The 19299-nt window shown below is 37.2% G+C and overlaps 1 pseudogene; it reads right to left on the reverse strand.

Moving 5' to 3' along the window:
- Positions 1 to 2750: 2750 nt before the first annotated feature.
- On the reverse strand, positions 2751 to 8940 carry LOC122348848 (annotated as a pseudogene).
- Between the last annotated feature and the right edge of the window lie 10359 nt (positions 8941 to 19299).

Here is a 19299-nt window from a genome sequence, read left to right on the forward strand (position 1 = left end):
CTATACGCAGTGTGTTAATCTGAAGGATTTTCCTTATTGATTTTAGCAGAGTGTTCTACCCATATAGATTTGGTTAAAAGGGTTAAAAGAGATGTTCATAAACTTACCTGCACCTTTTTCTCTACTGATATTTTTACAAATTCCTTTTAAGGCATCTAACCTTGACATTTTCATTTTTCATTCCACAACAACCTGTTACAGGATAAACTACATTAAATACTTATATTTTTGTAAAAGTCATGGCTTACAGCATTTCAGCTTGTGTTAAAAGGTAATTTTAATTCATCAGATATGAGGAAAACAGGAGGATTACTTTACCAATCTTCACAGTAGTGCTTGTGCACATTAAAATGTACTGAATTCTGAAACTGAAATCTAATATTTTATTACATTTGGTTTTTCACTGTAATTTAACTTCAGGTTATTGTCATTTCACTTTGCTCAGTCGGCTTTGCTTTATTTCTTGGATTTCTTAAAGCGGCTTTTCAGACTTTACACCATCTAGATTACTTGGGCCTGTCATAAATCCATTTTTCATACTTTTCAAAATTTCCAACACTTTTGCACATTCTGACAAATATATAAATGTCTCCTGTTTTCTTTCATTTGCCTGTATTTGTTTTGAAATATATTACTGTATATGCTAGTTGTCTGTTTAATAATTACCACCCACAAAGAGTCTAGACATTCATTTATTGCATAAAGTCAGAAATCTAGCCATCAAAAAAAGTATATTTTTACATAGACTTTTTTTTTTTACACAAATATGTCTGAATTAATGAAGTGCTCTGCAGGTAATCTATGAAGGCAAATGCAGCTGATAAGACTTTCCAAAGTATTATTTTATGCTGCATTGCAAGAAGAAATCCTAGAGATGTGGAGGAGAGTCTGTGGTCAACAGACCGGGGATATCAGAGGTATACAAAGAGTGCACTGTAATTCCCCCATACAGCGCTGCATTTATAGTTTTAGTGGTGTTTTCTATTTTTTTCTTCTAATTTTTGTATTTTTGTTTTCTTTCTAAATGGGCTGTAAAATGCCCATGTCTTTTTCCTTTCTGATGGCTATGCATAACATGGCTGTGCATTCTGAACAATCTTGTTTATGAAAAATTACATTGTCATTATGATTCTAATCATATGTTCATTGACTTTAATATTTATTACGAAATAATGGGCTTGCAAATGTTTAAAAGTCCACATGAAATCAATCTTGACACTATTCACTTTGCTAAGTGAACAAATAGTCTGTGCACATTTATCCACAGATTGTCTTGGTATTAAAATCTGACATTGACAGAAAATGAGTTCACTGAATTGAAGAATAGTTTGTTTTATTCTATTGTAGTCACCTTGATGGTACAAACTAGATGGTACAGTCAGAAATATATAAACTGATGAAGAGCCAGAGTAGAGACAAGCCCGCCGTTACAACACAGGTTGCATGCTGTGTTTGTCAATCAATAATACTGACACTGTAAAATTCATGAGCGTAGTGTGAAACAATTCCTTTCCAAATGTGAATTATGGAAAACAATAAAGCAATATTGGGGAAGATTTAGTATTTGTGCTCTATCATGTTTACAGTAAGCCTATCAGAGAGAACATATTTATGTTCATTAGCTCTTTACTTTTTCCTTTTTCATCTCTCAGTATCTGACTCTCTTATTCACCCCTTTGGAGTACTACTCTCACCACAGACATTATTTTATTCTTATAGACACACATACCAAAGTAAATGTTGTGCTGCCTAAAGCCAGTGTATGGATAATGGATGAACTGACAAACTGATGGACAGTCTTGAAATATAGAACAGTATTTCAAAGAGATGGAGGGGGTGAGATCAGTGCTCTAGCATGCCTATTGTGATTCTCTGCACATGCACTGGAAGCATTTGCTAACTGCTGAGACACATAACAAAGCTGTCACTGACCTTCTTTTTCATTTTTAGTATTAGCAATGTATTTTTAGTAATAGAAGAGGCATTTTTTTGTTAGGACAGCTACCAAGGAATTGGAGTTCAGGACATGTGTGGACAAGCCTCTACATGGCAATACAAAATCACAAGATTATTCAGCGTCATTTGTAATGAGTTGAGGGCATTGATTACTGATAACCAATGAAAGAGTAATCATTCAATTACCTTGACAGCTGGATCAATTCATATCTTTTATTTAACACTTTTGGCCCAGCTCGCGTCACTAAGGAATTGCAGGCATGTTGCATTTTGTTTCATGCAATGTCCATATTCCAGCCTACAATGGTAGCTTACAAGAGGAAGAGCTCAATCCTTTCATGGTCGTAATACATAAATGCTGCCTGGAAACAAAGGAATTTATGAGCTCATTTATAACAACTCTTTTGTTCAAAATTTCCATTTCACTTTATTACGCCATGTGTCACCTGAAATCACATCTCGTCTTTGTACATCTTTTACACATCGATGTTCTTCTTGAGGAAAATGGGTTTAATGAAAGGAAATGTGAGTGGGAATACAAACTGCTCCTTAATCAGGTCATTTTTTTAGGGAGTGAAAGGATATAAATCAGACCAGATTTCCGTAGCAAGTACACATGCCTACTTTGTGTCTTCATTGTAGTGTGTCTTCACATCCTTCAAGAACAAAGAAAAACAACCATGGTTTCTCTCTCAAGTGGTTCAGTTTTGCTAGAGGAACACTTGGATGGTTCAGTAGTCTCTCAGCTCTGATGACTTAACAGATAGTGCCAACCTTATCAATCCATGAAGACATCAGCAACCGCAGCCTACAAAGGCAGATGTAATAACCAGCGGGTGAAAATCTAAACAGCAGACCTGCAGCTTTTTGATATGTGTTGAAAATCTTCCTCCTGCAACAGCGGTTAGAAGCGGCGCATTGCTCCTTTGTCTCCTGTGTCTGAACTGAGAAGAAGAGATTCTTTTGATGTTCTTCTCATTTCTCTCCTCAAACCCAAAAGTTTTTTTCTGGTCTTTCTGTTGCTCATCGCTGTCTGGAAAAAGGTTTCTAAGCGCATTGTTGTAGTTCTTATTAAGGCTGTGTAGATCAGCGGGTTGAAGAAGGAGTTTGAGTAACCCAGCCAGAGAGGAAGACACTTTTCCAGACAGGAGGGATGTCATGAACAGAGAGGAATGATGAGCTCAGCAAAGAGAAAAGGGAATCCAACAGAGCACAAACACACCAATCAGGATGCCCACCATCAGAGCCGCTCTCCTCTCTTTCTGCTCTCTTGCGTCTCTCCATCCGTCTGGAGCGATACAGTAGCGTGACGAACTGAGAAGGCCATCTGTGGCTGTCGTTCAGCCTCCTTAACCTGCCAGTAAAATGCAGGATGAGGACATGTATTGGTAGTGTTAATGAAGCACAAAACTATCTGAGCGTGAACTAAAGAATTTGCTCTTACAAAAAGGACACTAAAGCTTAAATGGTTCATCATTGTCTGATAGCAGGCAACCTTTCTTTAGCTTCTCTACAATCTATATCAACCCATTATCCACATTTTAATTAAATCAAAGAAGTTCTACAAAGGGGTGAATGCTTTTACAAGTTAGAATCTTGCAATTACTTGCTATAACGACTTGGCATGAATGCACCTAAAGTGTTGTAACAAAGTCATTTAAGTACAAAAGGTTTTGGAAGATTAACTCCATTTGACAGACTGTTTAACTTTGTGCAGCTTGTTTTATCAGCTATATTAAAGTAAATTTGAGAAATGTAGACAGACATGTATAAAACGAACAAAGTTACATGGCTTCAAAGTTTCTTTGATTAAATTTTGAATTATGAATTTGACACTTCTTTTTCTATGAATCTGTGCATAGTTGAACCGGTCTGACACAGAACTGACATCAAAATGTGTACAGTTACTGCTTTCTGCCCACCAAGCATGTTTCAACGATGCAGATTCATAGAAATTCATATTTCATAATTAAAAATGTAATCAAAAAATACTTTGAAGATGTGTAACTTTTGTTCCTTTCTCATATGTCTTTCTAACTTTTCTCAGCTTTACCTTTAACTTTAGCGTGTAATATAGTTGTTTGCATTTCAACAACGTGCACAAAGTTCATGTCAAATGAAGTTAATCTCTCCTACAAAGCTACTTTTTCTGTACTTCCATGACTGCTACATCACTTTACGTGCATTCATGCCATGTCACAATTACCGTAATTGCAAAAGCATTCACCTCCTTGTAGAAGATGTAATTACATTTTAATTAATTAAAATGTAAAGGAATAAACTGGAATTTTTCTGAGAGCTCCGACTTGTACCATGTGACCCTGCAGATTCAATTAGGCATTGATAGTGTTGCCACAGAAACACAAATCTAAATCGAGGTTATGAACAGCTCAGAGTAGAAAGTCAGGTGTTGTCATCTAGAAAGTACAGTAATTATGACATTGCATGAACATAGCACATGTTACACTTCTGCATAATGCCTGCTGATTACCTGTTCTGGTCCGCCCTCAAAACTACTGTTTATTTGATATCCGCTATGTATCGAAGACACTATTTTTTTTCTACAATACCACAATTACCATAGATTTGACGTTGAAACCCTGGAGCTGAGGCAATTATGCTAAAAGAAGAAAAACAATCAGAGACTATAACACATACATGCATTAATGCTGGAAAATATGAAACCGATTTCCCCAGCTTTGTGAAACTAGCGTAAGCTTCATAACACATGTTATGTGACAAATCTCACATCGTTTCCCCTTGAAAGCAGAGGTGTGAAGTTTCTAAATAAAGACAGACTTAGATTTCCTGCTTATATGCTCCACAAAGTTCATTACGACCAGCAAGTCTAGACTGTTTGAATCACACACTACTTGCAATAAGCATTTGGCTCAATTGACCTTTTGCAATTATCCTTTTGGAAAAATGTCTTTAGTAATATTTTAGATGAATCTCTGTGTTGGCAAATCACCAACATGTATAATTAAGCGATATCACAGATTTTTATGTGCCAAAAAAGTTTTCAAAAAGAGGCATCAAGCTTTTTATGTGTTGCCAAGCAACGGACAGAATGACAGTGTGTTCTCCACTTCCATAAGGTTCACATACTCTAGTCTAGAACGATTGCAAACAGACAAGCAGGGTGATACAAACACTGAAACATCCTGGTGCTGTTATAAATTAAATTAAATTACCAGCACTAACTGTATATCTTTAATATCAACTGTATAACACCATATGAATGTTGTTTGTGTATTACATCTTATTTTTTACTTTTGTTGGAAAAGCTGTAGTTGAGTTCACAGAATATTGTGTAAAACAAAGCACAGTTACTATGTATGTGTGTGTGAGTGTGTGTGTGTGTGTGTGTGTTTGTTAGTGCATTTGACAGATAAAGGAGGCAACAAGGCAATTAATTGATTTTCGGATCAGTGTACGTTAGTAGAGGTAATGAACTTAAGTGTGTGAAAGAGAGTGTGAGGCTGTTTGAGTAAATACAAAGGTAGAACAAGACATAAAGAGATGGTGGACAAGTACTACATATAATAAATTACACAGTACAAACACACATAGACATAACACCAAATGGGCGTTGACTGTGTATTTATATCTTGTTTTTAAAATATTATTTAAATTTACTTTTCCTGGAAAAGCTGTAGATTTTACAGAATATTGTGGCAAAACAAAGCACAATTACTACGTATGTGTGACTAAAAGAACACTAAAATGTTCTGCTTGAGGAAGAGGGTGGACACAGAGCATCCATCTAGCCTAGATTTTCTGTGATTAATCTAAACTTCATGTGGAGAATTTAATTTAAGTATGCCAAATAATGATGGGAGAATGTTGTTTAAAAAGCAACATACGTTTTCAATTACATAGTCATGTTATTTGATGTAGAAAATAATCACACTGAGTTTAATTATATGTTTAAAATTGACTGTAGCAGAACTCTTTAAAATTACATTATCTTGAAATCTAAAAGCCAATAAAAATATTAATATTTTTAAATGGCTATTCTATGTTAGGAATCAGTGTGAGCTGATTCTAATTATACTCTTTTCTCTCACTCTGGGCATGTGTTTGTTGGGTGGGAACTGTGTCACTGTGGGGCAGTGTGTCAGCTCCTGCGGGTTGAGCCTACCTTCTGAGAAAAATAGCTCTGCACTGTTACCCAAACATTCATATTCCCTCTCTTTATTAGGGCTCTTGATTTTCATTTAACCTCACTATCTCAATCCACAATTGGGATATGTAGTCTGACCATCTTGTGTGAACTGTCCATATAATGACTAATCAGAGCAACTCAAATACTATGATATATACTTGATTAAAACAAATTAACAAATCATTCTCAAAAAGTATTCACCCAGATAGATAGATAGAATGATAGATAGATAGATAGATAGAGATAGATAGATAGATAGATAGATAGATAGATAGATAGATAGATAGATAGATAGATAGATAGATGGAATGAATGATAGATAGTCCCTGCAAGAATACAAAGGATTAAAAATCTGAATAACTGCATTAATTGCTCATTCAAATGTATTCTAACACACAGCAGCAGTTGTACTCTTTTACATTTTACTCAAGACATTGTGTGATCATTGACAGGGCAGGCTGTCAGTGAAAAATCAGTGAAACGGTTATCACTTCCCCGAAAGCTAATTGGAGTTAGTTAAGGAATGAATTTTGAATTATGGGCCTTGAACCATGCCTTGATCCCATTAGCCTAAGAGAGGGCATTACAGAGATGTATAAGCTACAATCACATTTGCTAATAAATCTACAGTAAGAGAATCGTCTACAAATGTAGAAGACATTTTTGACATTGATACCCTCCCTAGGTCAAAGTATCCTGCAAGATGACTCTAAGAACAAATTGGCAATTCAAAAGGTGAGAAAGAACTCAGAGTAACAGCCAAAGACCCTAAAACAGTACAAACTGCATAAAATTTGTCAAGTGTCACTACAGAAAAAAAACTGAACAAGAAAGATAGAACAAGGAAGCCACTGCTGGCAATAAAAATGGAGGCATGTCTGATGTTTAACCAAGACAACTTAGTTTCATCATGGCAACTCTTGAAGGATTTGGTAGAACAACATTTTTTGAGCATTTGGTAACAATGCCAATGTGTTTATGCAGTTTAAGGTTCAAACACATTGTTGCGCCTCAAAGCCCTGCCTTTCTGAAACAGGTCGATTTGTACAAAGCTCATTGCTGTTCTAAAGTGAGTGTGTGTACTCTAATTGGCCCAGCTATCAGTGCATTTGTGATTAGCAAATACCTCAATGCCATCGCACCTCCTGTCAAATACTAACACCATTTCTGCATTTGTGATCAGAGAAACGACAAAAGACACTACCACTTTACTGCTTAAAACTCGCATTTTGAATAGTAAGTAGCAGATTCTGTAATAATAAAATGTACTTACACAGTAAGGAGGGCAATCACTCAGCAATCCACTTTGACCAACTATTTAAATGTTAGTCTCATTTGTCTGCTGATGCAACTACTGGATGTGCCATGTGAATAATGATGTGATTTTATTCCATTAAATTCAGAAGCTTTCAACCTGCACCATCTAGAGTTTCATGAGTTAGTTCACAAAACTTTTGGAAAAATGCTCTGTAGAACAATTAAAGGCAAACACCAGCTCCAAAACCTTATCTCAGCTATAAAGCATGGTGGACAGAGCATCACGGTTTGCCTCAGGATGTAGACACTTTGCAATCATTAAGACAACAAAATTATACATGTATCAAGGCATTATAGAGAATGTCAGCTAATGACTTCAGTCTTCAAACAGGCTGGGTGATGCAACAAGACAATGAGAAATCAAACAAATAGCACCAACTAAATAATGGCTGAAAAGAAAAAAAAGATGCCTGGGTCTAACACCAGGCTGATTACAATTATGTGTCATAACTTAAAAAGAGCTGTGCTATCAAAACAACACAAAAATTTATACTGAACTGAAACAGATTTGTGGGAAGAATTGTCCAAAATGGGTCAAATGTCTTATAGAACCTACAAAAAATATTTATTTGCAGAGCTTTACTGCTAAAGGAGAATTTACTAAATACAAAAAAAATAAATAATAATAAAAGAAGTTACTAAATTCAAGGTTTCATTTACTTTCTCACCTGCACTGTGAACAATTACTCAGTGCATTCAAGCAGAAGTGAAAAGTTTTTTATTACTTTTTCTCTCTCAGCATCAAAGATTACCATATTTTATGAGCAGTAGATGCAGAAATCCAGATATTTATTTCCCCAAACTTATTCTCATCACTGTACACACAGTCTTATATATAATAACTTGTTCTTTTTTACCTCTGACCTCAGCCATGGGTGTGATGGTGTTGTGTCTTGCGAGAGCCAATCAGTGGGTGGCAGCCTTGTAAATCTTCCAGTAGACAAAGAGCACCACACAGGGGGCAGGTAAAACGCTCAAAGGTGGAAGAGCCGTGTGAGGGCTCCTGGCACGCCCGACCAAGCCAGGCTGTCTTCCGAGTATGTCTCACCCCCAACCGAAGAAGTGGCGAAAGGGAGATAACAGGCGAGGCAGCCACGTGAGGCCGATCATCACATTGGAGATTAGTTTCACGTGTCTTCGGCGTGTACTCAGGTGGCGTGTGATAGACCAGTAGCGATCTAGGGCAATAGCGTCACATTCCATATACTGGCTGTGCAGCAGAGCACATGCCAGGGAGATCCAGACCTGACACAGCGCCCGGACCAGAATCCATACCATGACCGTAGAGCTCCCTAACCAGACTGAGGGGCATTACCAGTCCTGCAACCATCACATCAGAGATGGCCATAGAAGCGACCAGGTTGTGAGGAACACGATGAAGGTGCGCACCCTCAGGATGGTCACCAAAACCAGGAGGTTCCATACAAAGGTGGCCACCACAAGCATGGCCAGCAAGTGATCGTGAGAACACTGAACACAGAAAGCGGACGGTACAGATTACCGATTCAGATCCTCCGAGATATTAGCTAAGAGATCTGTAATGTTGGGTTGAAGTCATGGCAGCATGTAATGGTATGCAAATAGATATTTGGCTCTCATTAGAGGACAAGGTGAAAATAAATACCACAGACACAGTTACTGTTTTTAGGTCAGGCATGGTTTTCTTGTTGGATGTCTCAATTTCATTCATTTGAAAATATTTGCTGGAGTTCATTTTTCTGGAGTCAGGCGTCATGTGTTCTTGGCTGACAATCTGTAGGCTTATTGTCCTTTAGCTCACCAGTTCTGTATGCTGAGTCACTGAAAGGTAGACGTTTTAAAGAAGTGCACATACTCATTATAGATGACATTATGATTGCACATTGATAGTCATTTTTAGTTTACACAGCCTTTTGCAATTTAAGAGCTCTCAGGACACATCTGAAGATGTAGAGAAGCCATCCTCCATCCTATAACACAAGAAAAAGGGTATAAATAAATTTCATTGTTCATCCTACAAAATCATCTTATTCAGCCACCACCTGAAATAGCTCTACTGCTCTAGGCTATATAGAATGGAGCTTCATTCTTTCTCTCTTCCTTCTTATATATATATATATATATATATATATATATATATATATATATGCTCTATATATATACAGAAAAAGAAGGGAGGAAGCCCATCTCATTTATTTCCACCAGGACATTATAAAAGACATTCATAACATCAAGTCTCATTCTGGATGCATAAACAGTACAAACAGGTATACTTTGTATAACTTCACATTCCTCATGGAGGACATCAAAGTAGAAAATTCATCACTTGTGATGTCCCATTTATACTATACCAATTTTATTAAATCAACAGGACGAATAGCAATGCAGGAACATTTGGGCTGATGAATAATTCTCCATTCCACTCAACTGCACATTTGTTCCTCATGGTTATGCCTTGTGCTTACAGACTTTTATGACATGACTTTGGCTTTTATTGCTTGCTCATTAATCTTCCTTACAATAGAGAAACCTGACAGGAAAATGATTTAAAGCCTCATTATTTATTATTTTTACTCAACTTTAATAATAAATTAGCTCTTTTATTATTTATTTTCTGTAATTAAGCCCCACAGAAGTCCATGAGTTTTAAACGCTCCATTACGTTAGATGTAATTTGGTCTAAGTGCTACCGGAGAGATTAGTTCAATTATTTGTGGCAATTGAAGTTTACTAGGGAACTTCAATTGACTGCCTGACTTCATATTGACCTTCTTGCAATAATGTCCACGCTGGTAAAGATCTATCCCCAAGGTAGAGGCATCTTTATCCCAAAAGCACAGCCATCTACCTCAGCGACGTACCAGAGTCTGCTCAAGACATTGTTTACAGAGCCAAAGGCTTTGATTTTCATTAGTTCCTGATTTCTGCGTGTCAAAATCAGACCTCTGTTGGCTTTTAAAACTCGATTAGGAGTACACAAAGGCCAGCATGCTTGTCAAGAGAGCTCAGTGGTAGAGTCATCAAAACATCAAATACCAGTCAGCTACTCAACAGTGAAGGGAGATAACCACAAGCTGTAGTATCAGTGATAGCAACAATAAGAGGTCTGAGTTTTTCTGCCCTGTTGATTGCTGTGTGTGCTTGCACTCACGTTTGAAAAAAATTAAAGCTAACACAAATATCATACTTATTTGTCTTTTGGCTGAAAAGAGACAAAGCATAAAAATAGAAAATAAATGGATACCTGACAGAAGAGTACAGACATTTTGTGTTGATTAACGTACCTCTGATTGCTCGCCAAGTGCATATCATTACCCAGCATGCTCATCAGTAAGTCTAGAGTCTGTCCTGTCAGGAGTGGAACCGAAGAAACCTACGATGTCCCTCGACAGTACTCATTTACCACACACAAGCAGAGAAGAACACTGATTACAGATTCCTGCTCATTTCTCTCAGTGCTTCTGAGAGCTCTGTTTATGCTGTTGGTATGACAAAGTCACTCTAAGGAGAAAATGACATTTATGGAAAAAGATCTAAGATATACATCAACGTCCGTCAGAGTGGCTTGCTAAAATTACCTACCCTTATTTTTGATAATATTCATCATACACACTATCATTTCTTCCACTTTCATCTTCCTTCACTCTCTGCATCTCTTCATGTCATCTTTAAATCTTTCCCTTCCCTCCTTAGTCCACATCTCATGTATTAGTGCTTGTACCCAAAGCCATATGAAATTGGACACACATGCTGCCCTATAGAAACACATATTCAGTAGCAAAAGAAAAGCCCTCGGCATATTGTCTCTAGTGTGTTAACTAATCATCTCTGACAGCTTCCCCTCAACCCAACTAGAGCACTAGACACACACCTTTGAGATAAAGACAGCTATATCATTTAATAGCCATTCCCCACAAGTGTAAATTAATATTTTTGGATTTTTTTGTTTTAAGCATTCAGAGGGATGAAAAAGTTCATTGTTGTGTTCTGGAGGTTTTTGAGTCTTACTTACTGTAGCATGCCACATGACAGAGACAGAAATAAACAGCAAGCAAGATTAAAGGGATAGTCCATTCAAAAATAGAAAATTCTACCATCATTTACTCATCTCATCATTTGTTCCGAACTTGTGCTGACTTTTGAAGTCTTCTGTAGAATACAATAGATGATTACATAATATTCATATTGAGTGAACTGTTCGACAGACAGAGAAAAGAGAATATTATGTGCTTTGAAATACTCTTTTATACATAAGGCGTGCTCTTGGAAGTCTTTTAATGGATTGGTCAGTACAGCTCAATATTTAACAATGTCCCGGGGTGATAAACTCAAACAATTAACCTGCATAAACTTCTTACCAAAGTATACTTAAATGTTTTGAACCTTATTTGACAACAGCATTTAGCTTTTAGACCTGATTAGAAAGACAAGGGCTGGAGTTTCCCACAGTGGCTGCAGATAAACAGTTAAGGTTCCACAGGGTTTCGTTTCCAATTAAGGGTGATGCAGGAACTGAATAGCTACAGAGATCACAAATCCTGCGCTGTCATAAGCTCTCAGAGCACCAACATATAACCACAAGCTGCTGCAGGAGGTTGTTTTCATAATCAGTGTAATTGCATGTTATTTTGAATAAATAAAATCTAATATATCTGACTGGTTAAGCGTAGTGCTTCACAGCATGAAGCAATTTGGCTCATGCATATGTTATGCTGGCTATTATCATGCGCATTTAAGTGTCATCGATACCCAAATCCTGTTGAAATGAAAGATTAAAGATGCTTAAAAAAAGGTTTGATGATTTTAGTGGGTCTCTTGCCCATTTTATAGACGTTTATAATAATTTTTTCAAGCTATTTCAGCCAGCCTATAGACCAACTAAACCAGCACCTGACACATGAGAGCAGATGAAGAATCTAATAATGATAATCTGTACAAACACAATACAAACCTAGTGAGAATAAACTGCCTAGTAGTTTATAATAGTTATAAAATTACGCAAATGCATTATATGATTGGTCTGCAGTGTCTAGATAAACCAAAGCACTTAATGAAGCAATTATAGCCAGCCACTGAACAGAATTACAGTGTAATAGGATAGTGCTTTGTTTGTCCGAAAACATTTAAGCCAACAATAAAAATAAAAATTATTTTACAGTGATAACATTACATTTCCAATTATACTTGTTTTAATGAGGAAGGGGTTACTTCGTACAAACACGGAATGGTTTTACCATGTCAATAAACCTAACTTAGAGAGAGAGATTCAGTCAATGGACTTGCTCTGGAAGCTTACTGACAATAGTTCATGAGAAGATGCGTCATGTTCGCCACAACAATAACATTAAAAGCAGATCTCATCGCTCGCTTTTACTGACACATTCTCTCTTTAAGTTAAGTTAATTAGATTTTCTGTTTTAAAAACGTGTTTGGATGACTGTTAACGACATGAGATTATTCCTCTTGCTATTTTATGTGCTTGCTGGCAAAGAAATTCTATTTATTTCCCGCACAAAGGGAGCTTTATGTAGATCAATGCCCCAGCATGAGTGCAAACTGTCTGATTCAAGCACTTGTCCTCAAACGAGGGTCTCGCGCGGTGCTGAAGCATCAATCGCTGATTTCTAAGAAAATGCGCGCGACTATCAGCAGCAGCATCCCCGAAAGCCGTCGCGCTGTAGCAGTGTGTTGAAAACATCTCACTTCAACGACAACCTACTTCAAACCCGTTCAAATCAACGCATATCAGAAAATTAAAGCAAGATCGATTGTGAACGGAAAATAACGTCGTGTTTACTTCTGCGGGCGCAATTAAATGTTCCTGCATCCACTGGGGACCAGGAAACTCAATCTCCTTCATTTTTTCTGATATCTGCCTTTTAATCATGACATTTTAAATCTCAAAGGCTTTAAAAGGCGCTGCGTTAAAAACGGTTTATCCATACCTTCACTTGAAGGGCACTCAAATATTTTCTCTGAGCTTTACCTCCTACAGAAAGGGGCAGTAAGTAACATTTTAATAACGACCCCAGATCACTGTTTTGAAATATGCATATGGACCTTTACAGCGTATCTCGGTAAATGTCGCCAATGCAGCACACTTAAGACAGCATCATGTACACTTTGCATAAAGCACATGTCTACTACAGCTCTTAATACTCACCCGCGTAATCGCAAAAGCAATACGAGAAGATGCTGCCAAAGTGCAGGATTGCTTCGCTTTGGCTGTCGAGCCACTGGCTATTCTGCCCCTGAAACCGTCTTCATCTAAAAACACTATACTTGAGTCAAGGCTTGGCTTTGCATGTGGATTGAACCCAATAATGTAGGCGTCAGGGTACTGCGTGCCGCCTTCCATAAGGAATTCGAGTAGATAAGTATCACTCCGATCAGTTCATTAAGGACGTTAAGCTGTTTAGCTTTAAAGATTCTTTAAAATACTGCAAACATCGGTCAATTGTACCTACTGGCCAATAACAGATCGAGGCAGCGAGGACTAAACCTTTTACCTGTCTTGAATTAAAGTTGTAGAGTTTTGTTGTGTTTTAGTGACATGGGCCAGTTCAGGTCCGCGTTAACGCTCTGTTATTCCACACAGTAGGCTTCATATTAATATTTAATTAGTTCAATCGGAGGCTTATTTTCGGTTACAGCTGATTTTTTCCTCTCGGTGTAGCTGGGTTTTTCCCTGAGCGCGCGCTTTCTTTTTGGGACCAGCGCCCGCATTAAACCTGGAAATGATACATCCTACAGAGGGCCACGATGCTAAATTCAATCCAAAAGGTCTTCATATGTCAAACGCTAAAGCTAGCAGAGATTCTCATAACTCCAGAATAGAGCAGGATATGAATACGCCAATCCTTTGACCCCACGACAGTCGATAATCCAATAACAAATTATGTTTGTTGTATATGATGAAATCTGAAAAGGGATCACTGCATCCCAGTTTGATATCATATTTAAGTATTATGTTATTTTCACCTGATCAAATGAAACAAAGTAATTTGTGTTTATATTCCAATTTAAGGCATGTTTTCACACCTGGCAGACTAAAGTCAAATTAATGCTTTGGCGTCATTTGGTGGCATATAATATATCACTGTCACAAGCTTTCTCAGAGAACTTTCCATCCCATATCACACACCAGATTTATGTTCAAATTACAATACAGAGCACCATCACTCCAAGCATTGTGAGAATCGATACACTCCATATAACAGATAATTTTACTGTAATGATGTGACTGTGCCTCATGCACATCAATGCACACAAAAGGTTGCTCTGTTATGCTGAACTATAAACCCTCCACAACAAGGAACAGTTTGAAGAAAAAAGAGAATGAGCTTGTCTAGCAGTTTAAGCCCACTGTGTCTAAGTGCTCTGCTTGTGTATATATGTATATATTTTGTCTTAAATAGGCTTGTCACAGAGACTGGAACCTTAGCAGTTTAAGGGCAAATGGGATTAAAAGTCAAGTTCAAACTGAAAATGGTTTACTTTGGTCATTCCAAACGTGTTTGCAGAACTGTGCAGAAGATTTTAGGTTTTTGTAAATGTGGGTGAACTGTTATTTTAAAGGATCTAGGGAGGGTCATTAGCAGTTGTCTTTAGTATTCTCTTCTTCCAAACAATTTTACTCCAGCCAATAAATTAAAGGACCAGTAATCACACATCTAAATAGACCTATATACTGGAAAATCACTATACCAAAAATGATATAAAACAACTTTAACTAATAAAGCAAACTTAAATATCACGACAAAACATGCTAAAAAATAACCTGTTTGGGATTTGCTTTTTCAGATCCAGCATGATACCTCAAATAAGCATAGTAATTAAAAACGTTCACTTGAAAGAGACAAATTTAAATGAATTATATAGAGGTAATGTTGGAGACCAGCAAATTAGCCTTTTCATTCAGTATCCTTTTTAATGAATCTGTGGCGTGGACTCAAGGGAAAATTAAGCTATTCATGCATTTCAACTCGTTCTCTCAATTTTAAAGGGACTGATTATAATCTCCATCTAGAAGTCTCCTGCAGGATTTTGCCATATGTGTGGCATAAAATCATACTATTGAACAGATAAACAAATTGCCCGTATATAGGTTGATCAGCCAACTAAACAATGAGATTTCAAGATATGTGCAGTGCAGTGTCCAGTTAACACTTATAATATACGTTCTTTGTTTACTGAACTTAAGATAACAACATTCACTTTTACACTGCATTTTGGATCCAGCTGAGTATAACCAGTTTGACTGTAGGGTTGTGCAATCGAATTTTAGAGATGCACGGTCATAAATCCTCAAAACAGCATCCTCAGCTTATGTCTTAATTCCCACAGTCTTATCCACTATGTTGTGATACTTAAAGTAGAGGAAATCAATGAGTCTCATTTTTGGATCAATTTTACGGAGTCGTTTTCAGGGTTTATAGCAAATCCACTATGTTTAAAAGCAGTGAGACCATTGTCTTTTTTCTCCAAGGATATTGAAGAGAGTGCCTGGAACATCATGGTTTTTCATTAAATAGCTTTGCCAGTATTGTTTACAGGAGGAATGAACCAGTCTGAAGAATCCATTTTTAAGCCTATTTTGTTGCATTATATTCACACTGTGATCTAGGCTCGGTTATGAAACGATAACAAGCTCCTAAAAAAAAGATCATTTAGAAGGAGAAAAAAAAAGAGAACGAGGATAGATTTGGGGAGTAATTGCAGAAAAATCTATTGTGAGTGTGAGGAGTGGAACATTAAATGTGAGAAGAAAGGGATTAAGGGAGAAATAACATTAGAGCCGTAGAGAGAGAGGCAGAATAAATTATAATTCCAGCAGATCAGCAGATTTGTATAGACTACCCCAGCAGAGCGCTTTCTCAGCAGAGTAGCCTTAACATACAGAAAAATCATGAAGCACCATTTCCCTGTCCTTCCTTCTCTCACTACCATCACCTTTCTGTCTCTCTCTCTTTGGTGTGGGCAGACAGTGCAGAGACATGTGTTTTTAAATAAAGAGATAGAGAGACATGGGGAAGAGAAGATATGAGACTTAGTGGCGGGAAGCAGCTTTGGAGTGGTCAAAGATGTGAGAATACTGGCTGCTGGAGTCAGCACACTTCTCTCTCCCCTGAGGAAGATTAAATTCACTGGAAGTCCTGGGTACTTCAGAGTGTGACTAGCTGGTTACTAAAATAATTAAAGAAGCTGCTGAGTCACTGGGCCAATCACCCCGAGGAACATTGGAAAAACAACTCTGAAAAATCAATATACAAAATTCCTTCAAATTAATACCCTACTTTTAAAGATCATATTATTCTAAAATTACTCTAGTACTTTATTATTATCCATATAGGATGTGATTTTGTTGATAATGAGCTGAGAAATAGTATTTATGATACATCAGACTTGTTGTTTTTAGTTATAGGATTTACAGAGTTTAAGCAGCATTAAAGCAGATTGATATTAACCTAAACTTGCTGTTAATAGCTCTATATCAGATGACTCAGCTGGAGTTACTGAAACTCAGCTTTTTTCATATCCACAGAATTCACTCATATTTCACATCAGCTCACAACATCTTCCATTTCCTTATCTGCTGTAGTAGAAAATGTCCTCCAGATGCCTCTGAGTGTTAATGTTAGTCTTAATAAATTGTTGCAGTCTTTTTTGTTGCTGACAGTAGCTTTGTGAGCCTACATTTGAATTTATTTATAAAATATAATATGCTTTTATATAATATTATATTTATAATTAGATAATGTACATGCACGGTTCATTACAGCAAGATTCTGCACATGTCTGAAAGCTAAAAATTTTTGCTTACACATGTCTTTTCAGCCACTGTCACATTTGTTTGCCATAACAGTATTTCGATTTGGCCTTCCACGCCTCCATTCTTCTATGAACAGGTTTTTGTGTGAACAATGGTTGGAGTAAGAGGTTTTCTCTCAGTGCTTTACATTTTCTGTTAGTTGCGGGAGAAAGCTGTCTTCTTCAAGAAGTTAACATATTTATCAACCCTGTGGCCATGGAAATACATCCCATACATATGTGTACGGCACGCATTCTGTCACCTGCTGCACAGAGGGTCTGTGTATGAAATATACTCACCACACAGCTGAGAGGGTAGTAGTGATGCACATTTTGAAATAAATGTGTATGTTCAAGAGAGGGACAGATAGGCGCTTTCATGGAAGAGCCATACTAATAACCTCTGCTTTAGAAAATGTAGATGGCCTGTCTTGGATACACTAGTCAGGTGTGAAAATAGATGGGACATGAAGCCTCTGTCTGCCTTATTGAAAAGAGACTCATTTTTTCCTCTTTATTAGCTAACTCTCAGCGATAAAGCTGGACTGAGAGGAAGACAAGTGCATCAATCAAGTCCAGTGAAAAAAACTAAAACTATTCACTGGTAAAAGTTTCCCCTTTGACTCACATTTTTGCTAAAAAAATGAAAGAAGCTTATTTGCTCCCCATTAAATCATGTGCAAGAATGCCTGATTGTTGTACATCTGCCATGCAAAATTTAATCTAGTAGATTGCACATTACAGTTACATTAATCCAGAATGCATTAAGCAAAAAAAAAAAAAGTTTTGAAGAAAATCAGACACAGTGTTTTTCCACCCAATCACTGTGATTGCTGGATGTGGCTTGAAATTTAGTCTCATTTATTGAGCTGTTTATATCCGAATATTTATTTTAGAAAAGCAAATGATCTGCGTTATATTTTATCAGCCTTGAGAAAGAGATGGACTTGTTGAGGTGCTAAAGAGAAGAATAAGAGGCTTTCCAAGACTGACCCAGAGGCGAGAGCTAAAACACAAACACTTATGTGTTTCTTGGCATGTGATCGATTCACCGACAAAGGCAACAGTTCTTGGTGGCTTAGCATCTTTGTAATTAAAATGAATAAGATAAACACTGTATCAACATCTACCATGAAGGCAGCATATGCTGTCATCCTTTCCAGTAAACCAAACACTTATTCCACGCATGACCTTAGTTGTCTTTTTTTCATCATCCATCATGCAACTCTGACAGGCAGTAAATGAATTGCTCAAAGTGACATTTCATTTAGTTTCATAAAATTCAAATGCCCGTATGTTTTGCTTATCAGGTAGTTATAGGGATTTTTAGATGCATAAAGGTTAGCACAAAGACAGGCTTTCTTGGGTTCACCATATGCGTTCTTTCCAACATAGAAATAGCAGCATTTGTATTGCGTATGAAGGCTCAACAGTATTGATGCGAGATGACTAGATTGTTGTTGTTGCCTCACCTGCTTTTATCAGGCTGCTGCATCATTAGATCTGCTGGAGCACAAGAAGCCCTTATGAATTATTGCCTTACTGCCTCATTCCGATGTATCTTCCTCTCACTTCTCCACCGCCAGCCTCTAGGGAGACTGGATCAGAGGTCATATTCCACACAAACACTGCGGGATCTAACCGACCTGACACGTAACCGATTGAACTGCCCTGCTCCAGGTGCCTGCTCTATGTATAAGCGTTCTCAAGCCAGCAACCCACACGCTTGACCTGGCTTGTTCACCAGTGATCCACCAACGCTGACACCGCAAGGTCAAATGGATTATAATTGTTAAACATTTGAATAAAAACCTGAACCAAAAAGTCAGAAGATATATTTGAATACATTTGTATTTTTCATCTATCTGAGTCCACTCTTATCCTTGTCGAGTGGTGTGTTTTCAGCCTATCCTGTAAAGCTAGTGTCATGGCAACAGCTAAAGGAAAAAAATTGAAAGTGAACTAATAAAGAAGGATACTAACTGCCTTTAGGAATTGTCCTTAACTGGAAAATATATTGCACGCATTTAATTAATTCGTTCAGTTTTTCTTGTCTTTATTTTTCTGTG

This window comes from Puntigrus tetrazona, chromosome 7 (genome assembly GCF_018831695.1).
Source record: "Puntigrus tetrazona isolate hp1 chromosome 7, ASM1883169v1, whole genome shotgun sequence".
Lineage (NCBI taxonomy): Eukaryota > Metazoa > Chordata > Actinopteri > Cypriniformes > Cyprinidae > Puntigrus > Puntigrus tetrazona.